General features: G+C 39.6%; 1 pseudogene; it reads right to left on the bottom strand.

Annotated features, from left to right (window-relative positions):
- Positions 1–8,906: 8,906 nt before the first annotated feature.
- On the bottom strand, positions 8,907–9,264 carry LOC118621923 (annotated as a pseudogene).
- Positions 9,265–16,723: the final 7,459 nt, after the last annotated feature.

Genomic DNA, 16,723 nt, shown 5'->3' with positions numbered 1-16,723 from the left:
TAAAATCCCACCAACAGTGCACACCCTCAGTAATAGGTTATTTGTTGACTTTTTGATACTAGCCATTCTGATGGGTGTAAGGTGGTATCTCAATGTGGTTTTGATTTACATTTCCTCGATAATTAGTGATGTTGAGCATCTTTTGGTCCTCTGTGTCTTCTTTGGAGAAATGTCTATTCATGTCTTCTGTCTATTATTTAATCAGATTTTTATGTTGAGTTGTATGAGTTTCTTATATATTTTGGATATTAACCCCTTATCAGATAAATCATTTGTGAATATTTTCTCCCATTCAGGCAGTTGTCTTTTCATTTCGTTGATATTTCATTATGCAGAAACTTTTTATTTCTTTATTGATATTAGAGAGAGAGAGGAGAAGGGAAAGGGAGAGATAGAAACATTGATGAGAGAGAGCACTGATTGACCACCTCTTGTATACCCCCCACTGGGGATCGGGCCCACAACCTGGGCATGTGCCCTTACCGGGAATTGAACCAGCAACCTCTTGGTGCATGGGTCAATGCTCAACCACTGAGCCACACCAGCTGGGCAATGCAGAAACTTTTTAGTTTGATGTAGCCCCATTTGTTTATTTTTGCTTCTGTTTCCTTTGCCTGAGGAGATAGATCCAAAAAGATATTGCTAAGACCAGTGTCAAGAGTTTATTGCCTATGTTTTCTTATAGAATTTGTATGGTTTCATGTCTTACATTTAAGTCTTTAATGCATTTTGAGTTTATTTTTGTATGTGGTATAAGAGAGCGGTCTAGCCCTGGCTGGTTTGGCTCAGCGGTTAGAGCGTCGGCCCGCGGTCCAGAGAGACCCGGGCTTGGTTCCTGCTAAGGGCACGTACCTCAGTTGCAGTTTGTCCCCGGCCCTGGTTGGATCGAGCAGGAGGCAGCCACTCGATGTGTCCCTTTCATGTCGATGCTTCTCTCTCTCTCTCTCTCTCTCTCTCTCTCCCTCCCACTCTACCTGAAAAAATGTCCTGAGGTGAGGATAAAAAAAAAAAAAGAGAAAGAGAGAGAGAGTAGTCTAGTTTCATTTCTTTGCATGTATCTGTCCAATTCTCCCAATACTACTTATTGAAAAAACTATCTTTACCTCACTGTATATACTTGCCTCCTTTGTTGTAAATTAATTGACCATATAAGGATTAATTACTGAGCTCTCTATTCTATCACATTGATCTATATAGTTGTTTTTATGCCAGTACCATACTGTTTTGATTATGGTAGCTTTGTGGTATAGTTTGATATCAGAGAGCATGATACCCCCTCCCCCCACTTTGTTCTTTCTCAAGATTGCTTTGGCCCTGGCCATTTTGGCTCAGTGGTAGAGCATCGGCCTGTGAACCAATGAGTCCCAGGTTCGATCCCAGCCAAGGGCATATACTTCGGTTTCAGTTCAATCCCAGCCAGTTGGGGTTGTGTGGGAGGCAACCAGTCGACGTGTCCCCCTCACATCAATGTTTCTCTCTCTCTGTCTCTCCACTTGAAGATAAATAGAAAAATATCCTCGGGTGAGGGTTTTAAAAAAAGATCACTTTGGCTATTCAGGGTCTTTTGTGGTACCATATAAATTTTAGGATTAGTTGCTCTAGTTCTGAGCAGAATGCCATTGGTATTTGAGTAGAGACTGCATTGAATCTGTACACTGCTTTCAGTAGTATTATTATTTTAACAATATTAATCCTCCTAATCTATGATTACAGTATATCCTTCCATTTATTTGTGACTTCTTCAATGTCTTAAAGTTTCCAAAGTACAGGTCTTTTACTTCCTTGGTTAGATTTATTCCTGGGTATTTTATGTTTTTTGATGCAATTATAAAAGGAACTTTCTTCATTTCCTCTTCTGATTGTTTGTTATTGTGGTCTAGAAATGCAATAGATTTCCATATATTCATTCTGTATCTTGCAACTTTATTAAATTCACTTACTAGTCTAATAGTTTCTTCGTGGAGTCAATCTGTAAGTAGCTACAGTTTTACTTTTTCCTTTCTAATTTGGATGCCCTTTATTTATTTTTCTTGTCTGATTGCTGTGGCTATGATTTCCAATACTATATTGAATAATAGTGGTGAGAGTAGGCACCCTTATTTTGTTCCTAATCTTAGAGAAAAAGTGTTCAACTTTTCACCATTCAGTATGATGTTAGTTGTGGGCTTGTCATATATAGCCTTTATTAATGTGCGGTAAGTTTCTTCTATACCCACCTATGTTGAGTTTTTATTATAAATAGATACTGAATTTTGTCAAATGCTTTTTTCTGCATCTATTGACATGGTCATATGATCTTTAGCCTTCCTTTTGTTGATGTAATGTATAACATTGACTGATTTATAAATGTTGGACCATCCTTGCATCTTTGGAATAAATCCCATTTGATCATGATGAATAATCCTTTTAATGTATTATTGAATTTGTTTTGCTAATAACTTTGGTATGAATTTTTACACCTATGTTCTTCAGGGATATTGGCCTGTAATCTTTTTTGTAGTGTCTTCTCTGTTTTTGGTACTGTGTAATAATGGCATCATAGAATAATTTTGGAAGCATTTCTTCCTCTTCAATTTTTTGGAATAGTTTAAGAAGGATAGGTATTAATTACTTTTTAAAATACGTTTTCATTGATTTTTTTTTTAGAGAGAGAGGAAGGGAAAGATAGATAGAAACTTCAATGTGAGAGAGATACATTGATCAGCTGCCTCCTACATGCCCCCCATTAGGGCCCAAGCCAGCAATCCAGGCATGTGCCCTAACCAGGAATCAAACTGGAACCTCTCAGTCCATGGAACAACACTCAATCCATTAAGCCACATCAGCCAGGCAGTATTAATTATCTTTAAATATTTGATAGAATTCCCCTGTGAAGCCATCTAGTACTAGACTTTTGTTTGTTGGTAGTTTTTTGTTGTTTTTTACTGCTTCAATTTCATTGCTAGTAATTGGTCTGTTCAGATTTTTTGTTTCTTCCTGTTCAATCTTGGAAGGTTGCATGTTTCTAGGCATTTATCCATTTCTTCTAGGTTGTCCAATTTGTTGGTATATAGTATTGTTCATAGTATTCATTAATGATCCTTTGTATATCTGTTGTGTCAGTTATAAACTCTCCTCTTTCAGAATGATTTTATTTATCTGGGCTCTCGCTTTTTCTCTTGATGAGTCTGGCTAAAGTTTTGTCAATTTTGTTTATCCTTTCAAACTAAGAACAAGCTCTTAGTTTCAATGATCTTTTCTGTTGTTGTTGTTATTTTTTTGTCTCTATTTTGTTTATTTCCACTCTAATATTTATTATTTCCTTCCTTCTACTTACTTTGGGTTTTGTTGTTCTTTTTTAGTTCTTTCAGGTATAAAGTTAAGTAGTTTATTTGAGATTTTTCTAGAGGTAGACACTACAGCTATAAACTTCTTAGAACTGCTTTTGCTACATCCCCTAAATTTTAGAAAGTGTGTGGGTTTTTTTGTGTTTTGTTTTGTTTTTACTTTTTTTTTTCTCTTTATTAATTTTTAGAGAAAGAAGAAGGGTGAGGGAAAGAGAGATAGAAACATCGATGAGAAAGAACATTGATAGGTCACCTCCTGCATGTCCCTCACTAGAGAGCGGGCCCACAACCCAGGCATGTGCCCTGACCAGGAATCAAACCGACGACCTCCTGGTGCATGGGTCAACACTCAGACACTGAGCCATACCGGCCGGGCTGGAAAGTTATGTTTTTATTTTAATTTGTCTCCAAGTATTTTTTAAAATATGTTTTTATTGATTTTGGGGGCGGGGGTACGTGCCCCTAGTGGGAACCGAACCCGGGACTCTCTGGTCCGCAGGCCAACGCTCAACCACTGAGCCAAACTGGCCAGGGCTGTTTTTATTGATTTTTGAGAGAGAGATAGAAACATCGATGTGAGAGAGCAACATCAATCAGCTGCCTCCCGCACATCCCTAACTGGGTATTGAGCCCACAACCTAGGCATATGCCCTGACGGAGAATTGAACAGGGACCTCTCAGAGTCCGTGGGACGATGCTCAATCCACTGAGCCACATTGGCCAAGCTCCAAGTATTTTTTTAATTTTCTGTTTAATTTCCTCTATGATCCATTTGTGGTTTTGTAGCATGTTGTTTAGTCTCCACGTGTTTGTGTTTTTTCCAGTTTTCTTCCTGTAGTTGATTTCTGGTTTCATGCCATTGTAGTCAGAAAAGGTGCTTGATATGATTTCAGTCTTCTTAAATTTGTTGAGACTTGTTTTGTAGCCTAATATAATCGATCTTGGAGAATGTTCCATGTGCACTTGAAAAAAATATGTGTTCTGCAGTTTTTGGTCAAAATGTTCTGTAAATATCTAAATCGATTTGATCTAATATAACATTTAAGGCTACTGTTTCCTTATTGATATTCTGCCTGGATGATCTATTCATTGATGTAAGTGAGGTGTTAAACTGGTGTTTAGCATTTTTATTTTGCAAATAGCAAAAGGAAAACCTTAAATCTGATTTCTTGTTTGAATGCTTTATAAAAGAAAGTATTTACTTCTAAATGCCAATAAGCTACTGAATAAAGCAAAATTTGGGTTGTCAAGAAAAACTATATTCATTTCTATGTCTACACCTGCAGCTAACATATTGTGATATTGGGTTGGCCTCACTTTCTCCATCTGAAAATATGAAACTGTTTATATATAACTACCTCATAGTAATGGTATGTTCCTTAATGAGTTCCTATTTATAAAGCACTTTGAGATCATGAGATCAAAGGATCTATAAAATATAAAAATATGAAACTGTTCAAGACTAAATGCCAACATTAACTTTACATCTATTTGAACTTTTTGTCTATATAGGCAGTTTATATTTTTTAAACTTATTCATTAACCAAAATATTCTTACTGACTCATTACTCTATTCAGAAATGCCAGTCTTTCCTATTTAGGACAGCCTCATTTTTTAGTGAAATATTAACACTTTTCCATTTTCCAAGATATTTTCTTCATCTAGTCCAATTCACCATAAATGCTCACATTAAAGTGCTAAATTATATGGTCATGGATTTCCAGTTATGCTGTATGTAATGTAATACATGATACCTGCTATGCTACCATTTTAATAGTTTAAATTAAGTAGCCAACAAACAACAGCTTTGCATTACCTTAGTAGCTACTGAAAATTCTAAAGCATATTTCTATGTCTCTATTCTCCAAATCATCAAATAGGAATAGTACTATAATGGTAATTATCTGGTAAAAAGCTGTAGTACTACTGAACTATTATGACAGAAATAAAATTTAAACACATACAGACATAAACACACAACCTAGAAACCTTATTGTGAATGCTTTGGTTAAAAATGCATGCATGACCAATTTGGCATAGCGGTTTGAATGTCAGCCAGCGGAACAAAGAGTTGCAGGTTTGATTCTGGCCAAGGGCATGTACCTCGGTTGCAGTTTGTCCCCGGCCCCAGTTGAGGTCATGTGGGTGGCAACCAGTCGATGTGTCTCTTACATTGATGTTTTTCTCTCTCTCTTCCTCCCTCTCTCCCTCCCACTCTATCTGAAGATAAATGAAAAAAATGTCCTCAGGTAAGGATTAAAAAAAAGAAAGAATGTATGCACACTAACATCTCGAAACAGCCCAAGTGTCCATCAATACATGAATGGGTAAAAAAGCTGTGGTACATATATACAATGGAACACTATGCAGTTGTAAGAAAGAAAGATCTCTTATCCTATGAGATGACATGGAGGAACCTGGAGAGTATTATGCCAAGTGAAATAAGCCAATCAGAGAAAGACAAATACCATGCTATCTCACTTTTTTGTGGAATATAATTAACAGAAAAAGCTGATGAACAAAATAGACCCACAGACATAGAAAGGAGTACGGTTCAGAATGACAAACCTCAGAGGAGGGGAGCAGGGGGAGGGATGAGATAAACCAAACAACTTATATGCATGTATGTGTAACCAATGGACATAGACAACAATGCTTGGCTGGGGAGTCGGGAGGGGGCGGAATAGGGAGGAGGTGTCTGGGGGGGATAGGAGAAAGAAACATCTGTAACAAAAATAAATTAATTAATTTTTTAAAAATGCATGCACAGAGCCCAGCTGGTGTGTCTCAGTGGTTGAGCGTCAACCCATGCATCAGGAGGTCGCTGGCTCAATTCCCGGTCAGGGCACATGCCCAGGTTATGGGCCCAATCCCCAATGGGGGGCATGCAGGAGGCTGTCAATCAATGTTCTCGCTCATCAGTGTTTCCATCTCTCTCTCCCTCTTCCTTCCTCTCTCTCTAAAATCAATAAAGAAACAAATTTTTTAAAATGCATGCACAGAGCCCTGGCTGGTGGTGTTCAGTTGGCTGAGTGTCATCCCATGCACTGAGAAGTTGCCAGTTCCCTTCCCCGTCAGGACACATGCCTGGGTTGCTGGCTCGATCCCTAGTAGGGGGTGTGCAGGAGACAGCATCAATGTTTCTCTCTCTCTCTCTCTCTCTCAAAATCTTTTTAAAAAATACATGCACAAAAATTCTTCAACATTGACTTGTAACAAATGATAAATGAAGAATTTGTTGCAAAAATCTGCTCTTCAACCAGGCCGGTGTGGGTCAGTGGATTGAGCGTTGTCCCATGGACTTAGGTCCTGGTTCAATTCCAGATCAGGGCACATGCCGGGTTGTGAATTCAATTCCCAGAAGGGGGCGTGCAGGAGGCAGCTGTTTGATGTATCACTCTCACATCGATATTTCTATTTCTCTCTCCCTTCCTCTCTCTCTAAAAAATCAATAGAAAAAAAAATTTTTTTTTAAAAAGAAACAAAAATCTGCTCTTCAGAAATGAAATCGAATTAATTCTCTGACCTTCACTTCCTCATCTCTTTCAGAAATCCTCTCAACCTGCTTTTTCCTAGTATTCCCCCTAATCCTCCCAAATCCAGGTGAATAAGCTCCTTGATATACCTCTTTTCTAGTTCCCCCAAATACAATGCTGCCAACTCTAGCCCCAGATGGTTTTCTGACTGGGCCCCTTCTCTTCATCTAGCTGCCTAATGATTCCTTATCATTTTTCATGGACCATATAATGACTTCCTAACTAATCTCACTGCCAAAATCTCTGCCTCCACCAATTCTTCCTCTACCATATCCTGCCCAAACACTATTCTTCAGGCTAAAGGTTTGCTACTTATTTCAGGAATAGGTATAAATACCTCTCTACCTGCCTCCCTGCAGACCCCACTTTTGAATTACATCTTTCCCCTTTTCTGAATGGTTAAATCCTACTCTGTCTTCCAGGTTTAACTTTAAAATGGAAGTCACCTCTGTGAGGCCTTTATTGATTCTTCCTCTAGGTTTCTTTATTTTATTTATAGCAGTTTTCATAATCAGCAGAGTCATTTTTGGTCTCCTTAACTACAATAAAAATTTTCAGGTAGGTCAGATGATGTCTTATAGAACTTTGTAGGTGTGCAACAAATATTTTCTGAATAGAATTTTTTAAAATTAAAGAATCACAAACCTTGAAATTGAACACATCAATTTTGGTCCCATGTTTTCAGGGGAAATTTTTTCACTTTTTTTTTTGTTTGTTTGTTAATCTTTACCCAGGGATATTTTTTTTTCCCCCATTGATTTGGCGAGAGAGTGGAAAGGAAGGAGGGAGGGAGAGAGAGAAATATCTATTGGTTGCCTCCTGCATACGCCCCAACTGGGGTTAGGGATTAAACCTGCAATCCAGGTACATGCCCTTGACCAGGAATCAAACTCACTAATTTTTTTTTTTTTTATCCTCACCCGAGGACATTTTTCCATTTTTTGTTCAGGTAGAATGGGAGAGAGAGGAACAGAGAGAGAGAGAGAGAAACATCGACATGAAAGGAACACACCGAGTGGCTGCCACCCGCACGACCGACCAGGGCCGGGGACAAACTGCAACCAAGGTACATGCCCTTAGCGGGAACTGAACCCAGGTCTCTCTGGATCACAGGCCGACGCTCTAACCACTGAGCCAAACTGGCCAGGGCCAAACTCACTAATTTTTAAACAACAGAAATGTATTTCCCAATTATAAAAGTAATCATAAAAAAGCAATAAAATAAAATAACATTATTACCCTATTCATTTTTTTAAAATACTCACCTTTTTGTAACATGTCAGCAAGATAATCAGAGATGCACAGCCGAATTGTAAATAAAAGGAGTACTTTATTCATCTGCAGGCTGCGAGGACTCTCTCCAAATCAACAGCAGCAAGTATTTTTGCAGCCCGCTTTTATTTTTTATTTTTTATTTTTATTTTTTTGTTAGAACAACTCAGCAAAATAAAATTCCTGTTTATTGTTGGACAACATTGTTTCACACATACATCAACAACATTGTTTCACACATACATCAAACAGGCCAAAAAATAAAATAAAATAAACAGCAAGTTCATAGACAAAAAAAGGAAAAAAAAGAAACATTTTTATCTTTGGCCTTTTTAACCATCTCATACAAACCAACTACTTATAGTATAGCTAAGTACATACACAAAAAGTTACTGGAATACTCGGAATAAGATTGTTTTTTGTTGTTGTTTTTGCTTTTTTTACAAGGTTTTTTTTCTCCTTTGAGATTAGGCTGACCCCTAACAATATGTAAAAAATATAAAATGTAAATAAAAAATACAAATTTTCCTTTTTAAAGTACTTTTAAGAAAAAAAGCAGGGCCTTGGAAGTTTGGGTTCTTTTTCCCTCTCCTGTTGCAAATTCCCCTTGTGGTTTTGGTTGGGTGGTGGCGAGTGCGTGTCATCTGCGCGTGGCACTGCCCGCAGTGGGCGAGCAGGCGGGCGGGCCTCTCTACTCCAAGGTGACCACGTTTAGATTCCGAGACCGGAAGTGGAGGGTGAATACGTCACGGTGGCCTTTGTGTGTTTTTTTTTTTAAGTTTAACTTTTCCTTTTTTTGCTGTCTAGTCATCCTCATCAGTCTTCTGCTTCTTGGTGTCAACATCGTCATCCTCATCATCTTCAGCTGCCCGTTTGCCCGTAGCTGCTTCAGCCTCCTCATCCTCATCCTCATCTTCATCTCCATCCTCTTCCTCACCATCACCTTCCTCCTCTTCCTCCTCCTCCCCTCCTTCACCTACCTCATTGTCCGCCTCCTGCTCCCCCTTTTCCTCCTTCTCAGCGTTCCCATTAGCAGGTGCGTCTCTTCCATCCTCTGCCTCCTCCACAACCTCCTTCTCCTGTAAGTCCTTGGTGATCTCGGCGCCGTGTCCACGGCCACGTCTGACATGGTGGGCTCGCGGCGAGCCGATGCGGTGGACTTTTTAAAAAAGAGCGAGAGTTCGAAGACTCTGGCGAAGAAGCTGCGGGAATCCGCGGCCTGCAGCCCGCTTTTAAAGGCAAAAACTACATTCCCTTGGCGCCGCTTTTGGAACCATGGGGGGGGTGGGGCTGACACAAAAGGGGGCGAGAGGAGCTGTTACAGAGGTCAGGGCAATCAATAATCTCTTTCTCTTTATGGTTCCTCTGTGTTTCCCAAGGCCATCATTAACCCCCTTATCTTTATGGTTTTCTCTGGGTTTTCCAAGGCCCTCGGTCTTTTTAAAAAATATGTATTTTACAATAAAATCGGAATCATAGTGTTGTGGACTAAATTGTATTCTACCCACCCACCCCACCCCAAAATTTATACATTAAAGCCTTAATCCCAAGTACCTTACAGTGTGACTGTATTTGGAGATAGGGCCTATAAAAAGGTAATTAACTTAGAATGAGACGATCAGAGTGGACCCTAATTCAATCTGACTGGTATCCTTATAAGGAGAGGAAAGAAGGACATACAAAGAGAGAGAGAGAGACACCTGGGAGATGCCATGTGCAGACACAGGAGGAAGGCCAACATCTATTAACCAAGGAGAGAGGCCTCAGAAGTAAACAACCTGCTGACACCTTGATCTTAGATTTCTAGCCTCCAGGACTGTGAGAAAACGAATTACTGTTGTTTGAACCATCCAGACTGTGATATTTCATTATAGTAGCCCTAGCAAACTAATATACATAATAAAGTACTGTGAAAAAGAAACAGAAGACCCAAAATGGAGTCACTTTTGCTGATTCAAGTCACCAAACCAAAACTTAATAACTAACCTAGTTGCAAGTTCACCCTCTCCCAGGAGTGGAATTTTAAACCAATCAGTTTAGAATTTCCTGATGAATGAGCTTTCCATTCTGGGGATGTTCGTGAAAGGCTGAGTATATAACTGACACACATGTTTGAAAACAATATAAACTTGCGGAAGGAAGTTATTTGTCAAATATACCAGGGACAAAGTATGAATTCAAACATAAATGGGTGGGTAGTTGATCTAGATGATCTTTGAAAACCCTTCAAATTGAGGGTCTCTGACTCCTCTGATTGGTTTTCTGCCTCAGGGTGACAAATTCTGGGAAGTGTGGATAAAGCAGGGAAAGTGTCTAGACTATTTTAAGCAAGATCAGATGGAAATGAAGAATACAACAGTGTAAGAGAGAGCACCAGAGAAAAAGAGAAGAAGAAAGTGGATGATTAAGCAATTTAACCAGAATTAAATGAAGCAGAGGGATAGAAAAGAAGATGCTGGAGGAAAGGGGGAGCTTGAGAAAAAAAAGATAAGAAAGAATTGGGATGGAGACAAAGAATGAGACCTATGTGAGAGGTCTGTATAAAAGGCACAAATAGAAGCTTCAATTTTGACTCTCCCTGACTTAGTAAGTGACCTTACTAAGCTCTTTGAATTAAATTTTTTTTTATTCTTTATTGATTTTTAGAGAGATTGAAAGGAGGAGGGAGAGAGAGATAGAAACATCAGTTGGCTGCCTCCTGCATGTCCCCCACTGGGGATCTGGCCCACAACCTGGGCATGTGCCCTGACCAGGAATCAAACCAGCAACCTCTTGGTGCATGGGTCGATGCTCAACCACTGAGCCACATTGGCTGTGCCTTACTAAGCTCTTTATAAAACAATTTGCTTAAATAAGAGTAGAAAAAATATGAATGGAATATGAAAACAGAGCTTGATCAAAAAGAGAAATTAAAACAGATAAATATGATAAACACAAAACATTACAAAGCTTTTGAAATACAAAATGGAAAATAGCTGACCACCCATAGAGCAAAAGGATTTCTTCTACCACCTATCTACCTTTCCCAACCTTCAATAGTCTAATAAAAAAATAATAGATTAGCCCTGGTTGGTTTGGCTCAGTAGTTAGAGGGTCGGCCCTCGGACCAATGCGTAATGGGTTTGATTCTGGATAAGGCGAGGTGCCTCGGTTGTGGTTCATCCCTTGCCCTGCTCCGGGTCATGTGGGAGGCAAGGGCTCCATGTGTCCCTCTCACGTCAATGTTTCTCTCTCTCCCTCTCTCTCCTTCCCTCCCACTCTATCTGAAGATAAACAGAAAAATATCCTCAGGTGAGGATTAAAAAAAAAATTAGAACTACTTTATTTTTATTATTATTATTTTTTAAATCCTTACCCAAGGACATTTTTCCATTCTTTTGTTCAGATAGAGTGGGAGGGAGAGAGAGAGAGAGAAACATTGACGTGAAAGGGACACATTGAGTGGTTGCCACCCCCACGACCCAACCAGGGCCGGGGACAAACTGCAACTGAGGTAGGCGCCCTTAGCAGTAACCGAACCGGGTCTCTCTGAACCACAGGCCCACGCTCTAACCGCTGAGCCAGACCGGCCAGGGCTAGAACTACTTTAAAATGAAGATTGTATTAGTTTCCTATTACTACTGTAACAAACTACCACAATTTTAATGGCCTACCCTTTTGGAGGTCAGAGATCTGAAATGGGTTACTGGGCTAAAGTCAAGGTGGAATCAGGGCTGGTTCCTTCTGGGGGCTCCAAGGGAAAATCTGTTCCTTGCCTCTTCCAACTTCTAAAGGCTGCCAGCGTTTTTCATGAGCTGGCCACACCACTCTACTCTTTGGCTCCTTTTCTGACTGACACTCCTGACTCCTCTAATACTAACCCTTATGACTACTTGGGGCCCATCTTCTTATCTCAGTGGTTACCTTAATCATCTTTTATTATGTAAAGTGACACATTCACAGGGCAGGTTCAGAGGATACTAGGATATGGACTTCTTTAGGAGGCCATCATTCTGTCTACAGTAAGGATGGTAAGCATTTGCTTTTCTTCATTAGAAATATGATGTGAAAGTATTCTAGCCCTGGCCGGTTTGGCTCAGCGGTTGGAGCATTGGCCTGCGGACCAGTGAGTCCCAGGTTCGGTTCCTGCTAGGGGCATATACAAAAAAATAAATAAATAAATAAATAAATAAATAAATAAATAAATAAATAAATAAAAATTAAAAGAAAAAAAAAGGAAAGTATTCAAAACTGAGACCACTGACCCAGCATTTGTAGGACATATGCTATTACAGAGCATGGTGGTAGAGAAGCAATAATTCAGGATTCAGGGGACATGGGTTCTATCTAGTCCTATCACTGCCATTAGCTAGCTGTATGACCTTGAGCAAGTCATTCCCTCTTCTCTAGAATTCCCCTTGCCTTTGAAATAAACTATTATTTTTTGGTGGGGAATTGTTAAACCAGCATGCTTGGCCTATTTTTTTCTTCCTTGTGATAAACTTTCCTAAAGGTCTTCATTCATTGTTGCCATGAATCAAATTTTTCTCTTAGTAGCCAGATAGACTCTGGGGCACTTTATGAAGCATGCCATTTAGTATCTGTAATGGTGCCAGCCTGCACTCGGTGCATGTTATTCAAGTCTCGTAAGAAAACTGTGTTCTGAAGAGTGTTATGACCTGTGAACTCTATGTGGAATACAACATCCTAGGTTTGTTCGCTCAAAGAGTATTTGAAACTATGGTTTAAACACTGTACATAAATTCACTTATTCAACAAACACTCATTGAGTATCTACTAGGTATATAGTACGGTGCCAGGCTTGATTCCTGGCAAGCTTGATACTTGAGTATAATAAATACTACAGCCCTGGCCGGTTTGGTTCAGCTGTTAGAGCGTCAGCCAGCAGTCCAGAGAGACCTGGGTTCGGTTCTTGCTAAGGGCATGTACCTTGGTTGCAGTTTGTCCCCGGCCCTGTTTGGAGTTGTGTGGGTGGCAAATAGTCGATGTGTCTCTCTCTTTGTCGATGTTTCTCTCTCTCTCTCTTCTTCCCTCTCTCCCTCCTGCTCTATCTAAAGATAAATGCAAAAAAAGTGTCCTTGGGTGAGGATTAAAAAAATAAATAAATAAATAAATAATAATAATAAAATAAACACTACAATACCTAATAGATTAAGGGGAACACCTGAACATTACCGGTCATTAAACAATTTAATGAACATTTATGAGGACTAAGCAGAGGAAATAAATAATTCAAGTTCTCTAACCTCAAGTAATACCATACAAATCTAATATAAGGCAACATATGAAAATTGCCTTAATATCAAGGTATTTTTTTCAAAGTTTTCATTTTTCCTTTGTATTTATAACTTATAAAACAAGTGTCAGCCTTCACCTCTACTGCTTCCTACGTGCTGCTTTTTCTAGTACAGGAATATGAAAACAGACATTTTGGTCTTAGGTTCTGAGTAATTTTCCTGTTATAAATAGTATAATCCCATTTTCTAATTTTGAAAGTACGTGTGTGATTTTTCCCTACAGGATGAGATTTTGAGTGTTCTTTTTTTCCTCTTTTTCATTTCTCTACATTTTCTAATTTTTCAATAATAAATATTTATTTACCATATAATGAAATATATCAACATGTTTTAATAGAAAATAGATCCTTACCACTTACGATGAATTTACCCTCAAAGTAATCTCTCTGTTGAAAAATGCAGACATACTACTCAATATTCCACAATAGTAGTACATGTCTATACTACCTGATAGCTTTCAAGTAATAATTATAGTCATGAAACATTTATGAGATCGTAGGATTAAATTCTGACTTCTCTCCAACTCATTCTAGAACTTTGAGAGCTGTTTAACTTCTCTGCACTGTGGTTTCTGGCCACATTTCTTCCCTGACCTGGCACAGATTAAGAGCTATATCGGCTTTGATGCTCAAACAGCCTTTGAAAAGTTTTTATTTATTATATGTATATCCACTAATGGTCACTTTATGATATAATAAATTGAGGGAGCTAATTTGGCACAATTATTGTAAATGTCTTTAAACTAGTAAGTGTCAAAACTTGACAAGCTAATTAATTTCCAAATTAGATATTAAATTCTCATTGCAGCTTCCTGAAGATCAACAGGAGAAAGACAAGCTAATGTAAGTACCAGCATAAGGTTATAATTTAACCCACGGTTCCCATTTGAGATGACCACATTCCTACTCAGAAAATAAAATGTTTGTTAAACAGTTTTATCTGTTTTCTTCCAGGGGATTTGAAGGGATTTACAATTGAGAAACAGTCATGTATTATTCTAACTCCAGCTACTTCAACACATTTCAGGATGGAGCCCAATTCACAAATATAGCACATCAAAAGTGGTGGTCTCGTGGTATTCTGTCGCCCAAGGTCAGGTGGTTAAGAGATGAGGTGGGTAGAACATTGAATTCCCAACCTCTGGAACAATCAAGGAGCCCTGCTTGGTGTTTCCCTGAATCACACAGATCTCCTTTGTGGTTTTCAGCCCTAACAATCTCCAGTAGTCATGTATTCTGGCTTGTTTCCGTCCTGCTCCTTATTCATTCATTCAACCGCTATTTCTGAACACCTGTTCCATACCAACCACTGTATTAAATGTTGGAAAAACAACCAACACATTGTGGTGCTGTGCTATTTCACAAGCCAGTTTCACAAACACGGTATCATTTGACCATGTAATATGAACTATTTGGAGTCAAGACCCAAGGCTCATTCATCCTTACACTGTCATCTGGGACTTCATTTGGGCGATGCAGCAAATGTCTGTTGAATGGATGCATGAATAAAGCAGGGGGTGAACATATAAGCCTCACAGCCCTGGTCTATGCCATTTTTTTTTTTATTCTCACCCGAGGACATTTATTTTTGCATTTATCTGCAGATAGAGCCAGAGGGAAAGAGGGAGGAAGAGAGAGAGAGAAACATCAATATGAGAGAGACACATCTAGTGGCTGCCAACCACACGACCCCAACCAGGGCTGGGGACAAACTGCAACCAAGGCACATGTCCTTAACCGGATCCGAACCCAGGACTCTCTGGTCCATGGGCTGACACGCTAACTGCTGAGCCAAACCGGCCAGGGCTATGCCATTTGTATATTTTCATAAGATTATCAAACATTTACTTTCTCCTTAACTCTTTTTTCCCTTGGAAAGGATTTCTGGCCCCTACTTATTTCTTTCTCTCCAGGAGAGCACCTCCTAATGACGCTTAGAAGCAAGTCCTTGGTTCCTTGAAGTCCTAAACCTGCTGCTTCTGGCCCTTAGCTGGGACCCTTGCCATTGGCGCTAACCATCTCTGGGTCAGGGGATACTGTGGGTGAGCTCTACTCGCCCCTTTTTGAAACCGACCAACTCTTTTTGAATAATTTCGCAAATAGTATGAAACACATTTTGTCAATTTTCTTACTGCTATTGTAGAATAATTTTAAGTGGGATAAAAAGCTGTAAAACTAGGTTTCCTTGTTAGATTAGAAATAAGGAAGGCAATGTGTCAAGAAATCTAGAAAACGGCGATGGAAAACATGAGCTACACTGATGTGCATTTAGTGCTTATGGGGAGCACAACAGGTGAAATCAGGAAATGAATGGTGTCCAGGAATTGCTACAACTATTTCAAGCAATATCTACTAGCCCACAAACTAAAAGGATTGCTTTTTCTATGTTTTAAAAAATACCTTTAACACCCTGGCCGGTTTGGCTCAGCGGTTAGAGTGTCGGCCTGCGGTCCCGAGAGACCCGGGTTCGGTTCCCGCTAAGGGCACGTACCTCGGTTGCAGTTTGTCCCCGGCCCTGGTTGGTCGTGTGGGTGGCAGCCACTCGATGTGTCCCTTCACATCGATGTTTCTCTCTCTCTCTGTTCCTCTCTCTCCCTCCCGCTCCATCTGAACAAAAAATGGAAAAATGTCCTCGGGTGAGGAAAAAAATAAATAAAAAATAAAAAATACCTTTCACACCAACCAAAAATTTTAAAACCTTTAGAGCATCACCTTGAAAACAGCCCTGAGGTCAGGACAGATAAGACTCCGAAAACAACGTAGTGAGAACCGCTTAAGGTGGCAATGGTCCTGTCCCTTTGCGCACTCGGTCAACAACTATATATTGAACATCTATTTGTCAAGCATTCTTGGGGATACAGTGATTTATAAAAAAGACAAGCCCTTGCCCTGGCCAGTTTGGCTCAGCAGTTGAGCATCGGCCTGCGGACCAGAGAGTCTCAGGTTCGGTCCAGCTAGGGGCACGTATCACAAAAAAAAAAAAAAAAAAGACAAGCCCTGGTCAGTTTGGCTCAGCAGTAAGAGCACCTACACACTGAAGGGTCGCAGGTTCGATTCCCAGTCAAGGGAACATACCTGGGTTGCAGGTTTGATCCTTGGCCCCATTTGAGATGGTGCGGGAAGCAACAAATTGATGTGTCTTTCTCACATCGATGTTTCTCTCTCTTTCTCTCTCACCTTCCCTTTCACTCTCTCTAAAAATCAATGGAAAAAAATTATATATCCTCAGGTGAGGATTAACAACAACCATAAAAAAGACAGGCAAGCTTTTAGCTTTTGGCTCAGAAGAGGT

Source organism: Molossus molossus, unplaced genomic scaffold (assembly GCF_014108415.1).
Source record: "Molossus molossus isolate mMolMol1 unplaced genomic scaffold, mMolMol1.p scaffold_m16_p_8, whole genome shotgun sequence".
NCBI classification, from domain to species: Eukaryota; Metazoa; Chordata; class Mammalia; order Chiroptera; family Molossidae; genus Molossus; species Molossus molossus.
Note: the sequence above shows the minus strand (reverse complement) of the source record. Positions and strands in the feature narration are given on the sequence as shown.